Below are 5168 nucleotides of genomic sequence, written 5' to 3'. Positions count from 1 at the left end.
TGGATGGGGGGGACAAGGGGACACTGCTCTGCACCCAGAAAACTCCAGAGGAGAAGCAGTTTTGGTCTAAGCAAGTCTTCTCACACTCTGGGCCTCAGTTTTATAGTCTGTACAATGGGCATATTTTAGATCTACACTACTCCCTCAAGGTTCATGTGTTCAGAAGTGCAGCTTTCCTGAAGATGATTGGATTTGAGGTCTCTATCTCCATCTGTGATTTCTCCGCTGATGAAATCATAATTTAATGGCATTACTAGCAGGTGATGGAAACAGGAGGCAAGACCTAGTTGAAGGGAGTGGGTGGGTAGGAGTGGCTTGAGGACTCCATCTTGTCCCCATTTTCTTTCTTTCCAGCTCTTTCACTCATTCCCTATGTCCTGGCCACCAGGAGGTGAACAGCTGCCCTTCTAGCATGAAGCCTCACCTCAGGCCCCCAGCAGCGGACTGAAAACTCCCAAACCATGAGCCACAATGAACCTTTCTTCCTTTAAACTGCTGATGTCAGGTATTTGGTTGTAGCAACGGTGACTCATAGAGAAATGGCGATAAACACTACCAACCTGACAGGGCTGTTGGGATTAAATAAAGCAGTAGTCCTGAAGGTACTGCATAGTAACAGAGGACTGTGTATTTCAGTCTGTATGATAATGAAACTTACAATAACATCAAATCCACTCTTCCTTCACCAGTTTCAGAGAAACCCTTAAGAATTATTAAAAATCTGTTAGGGGTAGTGGCAGTCACCTGTAGTCCCAGCTCCTCGGCAGGCTGAGGCAGGAGGATCGCTTGAGCCCAGGAGTTGAAGTCCATCCTGGGCAACCTAGCAAGATGCTGTCAGTTGGGGCCGGGCAGATGGCTCAGTGGAATAAGTGCTTCCCTGGCGAGCACAAGGGCCTGAGTTCAATCCCCGGTTCTGCCAAAAAAAAAAAAAGAAAAAAAAAGGAGATGCTGTCGATAGATAGATAGATAGATAGATAGATAGATAGATAGATAGATAGATAGATGATAGATAGATAGATAGATAGATAGATTTACTTAAATCTCCATGTCTCCATGACCCATGTGTATAGAAAAAGTGGCACAGAAAATTCTCACAGGAAATGAAAACAAGGGCCTTAGTGGAGAAGATATGCCACATAATGAAGCATATTGTATTAAATAAAAACTTGAGGACCGGGGAGATAGCTCAGTAGAATAAGTGCCTGCCTGGCAAGCACAAGGTCCTGAGTTCAATCCCCAGTACCAAAAAAAAAAAACTGGAAAGGTGGCTTGGATTTGGCTTCATTCTCAGAAACACTATTTCTGACTGGGCTGTTTTTCAGGCGAGTTTAGGAAGCTCTTGCCATGTGCCAAGCGGTGTACTTGCTGAGTTCTGGGACTGTCCCTCTTAATCCAGACAACTGTGGGAAGCAAGTTTTTACAAATTAAGAAACTGATGCTCAGAGTGGTGACCAGGACCTTCACGTTACCTCGTTTAAGCCTCATGCATTTCTCTGGGGCAAGTGCGATGACCCCCGTTTTATGGATAGAAAAGCTTACACTCAGAGAAATCATTCTACCCTGGGTCATTCGGCTGCAGATGTATTTAGGCTCTGGGAAGTGGACCAGGACCAGAAGGTGTGCCGGTAGGAGAGAAGTTACTTAACCATGAAACCTGGTTGTGGGTTCGAGCTGAATGATTAATCCAAGTAATTTTTTGGCAGGGGGGAAGGCTCAGGATGCCTTCAGGGCATTTCTAGTATGGCTTGAGGATCTGGGAATTGAACCACAGCAACCTGAGTCTGACTACTCTATTCCCACCCCCCAACCAGGGATTGAACTCAGGCCCTTGCACTTGCCAAGCAAGCGCTTATTCTACTGCGCTCTCTCCCTGCCCCCCCCTCCAAATGCTCTGTTAAAGCAGTCACTTAAACAACTGAGCTAATGGGCAGGGCCCCAATCCAAGTAATCAGGGATCAGGATCAGTTGCAGAGCCCTGCAAGCCCAGGGCAAACCCCATCTCATGTGGGTCCATGAGGATGTTCTGTCATTATCTCAGTCTGTGGATGAAGAGGCAGACTTGCGAGGACACTGTCTGCACAAAGCCACCTAGTTGGCTAGTGACAGGCCTGGAACCAAATGCAGCTCTTATCTGCTGCCCAGGGCTGGATGCCACATCAAAGCGGGACTCATGAGGCAGGAACATGGCCTTCTCACCTTGCTAAGCTGCAGCTCTTTTCCCCCCGTGGCAGCATGAGAATAGCCCAGAAGCCAACGGAGGTCCTGTCCCTGCCCTGCCCTCCCCCGGCTCAGCCTGGGCACCTGGGTAAGGCTAATAACTTGCTGCTCCTGGAACTTCTCTCATGAACCCTTGAGCCCAGAACCATGGGAGAGAGCCTCGCAGGTAACTACGCATCTATCAGCCAGCTGCCATCCCAGGTCCCAGAATCCACCTTCAGAGGAATAAGGTCTCCAGCAAGCCTGAGTCCCTGGGCAAGCTCAACCCAAGTACCCAAGTACACAGGCCTCAGAAGCCGGGCTCTGAGCTGGAGGCCACCAGGAAGGGTTTCGGTAAAATCAACACAAACCCAGGTCATCTATTCACTGAAGGGAGCAGCACAGTGAAGCACATGAATGTACCCATTTTCTGCCTGGGTTTAGCAATTACTTAGCTCTACCACTCATCAGTTGTGTTACCTTGGGCAACACATGCAACCTCTCTGGATATCAGATTCCTCAACTCAAAGACAGGATCATAATATCCCACCCTTACAGTTGGTGTGAGGAGTGAGCAAAATAACACATGTGAGTGCCCACAGGCCTATCATACTGACCCTGCTCAATAAATGCGACGTAGTGTTTCATCCTTTATTTCCCTATGTCACCTGCACTGTAGCCACCCAGTGGGGTGATGATGACATGCGGTTGTAGACCTGGAATTTGGAGGGGATTTGTTATGCAGCATAATTGAGACCACTCCTGCTTCATACAGCAAAGCCAGGATTCAACAGGGAGCCTGGCTTAGGGCCACAGTCAACCAGGCATGGGGCAGTGCGACCAATTTCTGAGAGACATTTATGACATTTAGGCCTCTAGGGAAAAGATCTTACAGATGAAAGGGAGGTCACTTTCCTGGCAGATAAAACAACATGCAGTGGTGTCGGAGATAGGGTAAGTCTAGGGAATGAGCCATTGTGCTGAGGGGTGGGACACGGAGGACCCAGTGGTGTGGACAACGTAGGGGTGGCAGGGTGAGCCTGGGGTGAGGGATCAGAAAGCAGATTCTCTTTGGAAAAAGTTTTGCAGTGGTGGGGGTGCTTCAAGGACAGCAGGCATCCGCTGGGACCGTGTGACTCCACATGTGACTCTTGCCTGAGTTTCCCGGGGAGGAAAGCATGTGTGCTGCCATTTGAGGCTGCAGCATGGGAGCTGTGTAGAAGGGACACCATCCCACAGAGGGCAACAGGAAAGAGCCAGCCTGGGGTGGTTTTAGATGCAGCCTAAGAAGTCATCAGGGGCCATAAGGCCTCAGCTGCAGGTGTCTTGGGACATCCTGAGTTCAAGGAACTCAGTAATACAGTAAGTAACTGGCTAGTGGAGACACTCAGCCCCAGATGAGAATTTGCAGAGGGTAACCTCACAGGGGCAGTCTCCCATGTGCTAGATATAAGAGTAGCCAGGCCATACTGCTGGGTCTGCCTCCAGTTTCAGCTTCAGTAGCAGTGGGTGGCACCGTGCATGCTGATCTGATGCCACCCCACGAGTCTACCAAGCCCCACCACCACTTTGCTTCCTCGGGGCTCTCTGAAAAGCTGTGGAAACTGCTGGACCTTGGTTTAGGCACAGACTAGAAGTGCAGGCAGTGAAATGCCGCAGGGACAGTCCTCGCTTGGCACTGTTGGAGAGTCCCTGTCCCAAAAAGACAACTCACTCTGTCTAGGGATGGAGTTTCCTGCACCCTGAAAACCACTTCCAGACTATTCCTGGGTCTGGAATCTTGCCCTCTGTCCTGCATCAGCTCTGCTAGGACTAGAACCCCAGTGGGCAGTGGAGGAGGTGGGGTGGAAGCCCAAAGGGCAGCAATGAGAGCCGGCTGTGTCCATACCAGGCTCCCTGATGTCAGCACCTGCTTGTCTCCTGTGACCTTTGCGCTTGTTCTTTCTGTCTGGAGAGGGGACTGATGCCTAATTTATGGGGCCCTGTATGGAATGAAAATGCAGGTCCTGGTTCAAAATTTGAGAATTCAAGATAGAACATTAAGCGAAGGCTGGGGTCGTTCTGAGTGCAGGGTCCCGTGTGACTGGCTGCACAGGTCACTCGGCCACGAAGCTGGCTCCTTCCTGCAGATCTCTGTGTCAATGGCAGCTTAACAGAGAGGCTTCTTCCTCCTGACACCTCCCGGAGCCCACCAGTCACCCTCTAAGGACGCTTCCCAGCCTCATCTTCTAGTAGGTCTTCAGCTCCCTCAGCACTAACTGCTTCTTCCCAATGGAACGTGAGCCCCAGATGTCAAGGGCTGTGCTGGTCACTGTCATGTCTCAGGACCAGAATGCTTTAGCACCCAGTGGGTAGGCGTTCAGTAGAGATTAATGGAAGGAAGGAGGAGAGATAGGAAGGGGAGGAGCTGTTTCTTGGCCTAGCGCAGGTCTAGGTTCAAGGGGAGGAAACCTTTGTATAGTCTGAAGTTGTGGTTATGACTATTTCATGACTTAAAGTGATAGCAAACCTGTTTATTTATGTCTGAGTGTCAAGGCGTGAGAATTGCTCATGATTTCAGCCAAGGGGCTTGAAGAAGCAGCCCCTTTGCTGAAAGTGTCTCAACAGGCACTAGGACTGAGCTGGTTGTGATGGTGCACGCCTATAATCCCAGCCACTCAGGGGGCTGAGGCAGGAGGATCCCCTTCAGCTTGAGACCTGACTGAACTGCACAGTGAGATTTTGTCTCAAAAGCAAAAACATACCTTATCAGACCCAAAAGCTACAACTCTTGGGTTTTTGTTTTTTGGTTTTTTTTTTTGTTTTCTCTGAATGTTTTGGCTGGCTTCAGTTGTGGGGCTCGAACCACAGCAACCTGAGCCTGACAGCTTTGTTGAAGCAGTCACTTAAAGAACTGAGTTAAGGGGCAGGCCCCCTACAACTCTTGTTGCATAGGTCCTGCTTTACCTTGGTCTTAACCGTCAAGCAGAAAA

Source organism: Octodon degus, unplaced genomic scaffold (genome assembly GCF_000260255.1).
Source record: "Octodon degus isolate 3935 unplaced genomic scaffold, OctDeg1.0 scaffold00092, whole genome shotgun sequence".
Lineage (NCBI taxonomy): Eukaryota > Metazoa > Chordata > Mammalia > Rodentia > Octodontidae > Octodon > Octodon degus.
The sequence above is the reverse complement of the archived record's forward strand: the minus strand, read 5'-3'. Positions refer to the sequence as shown.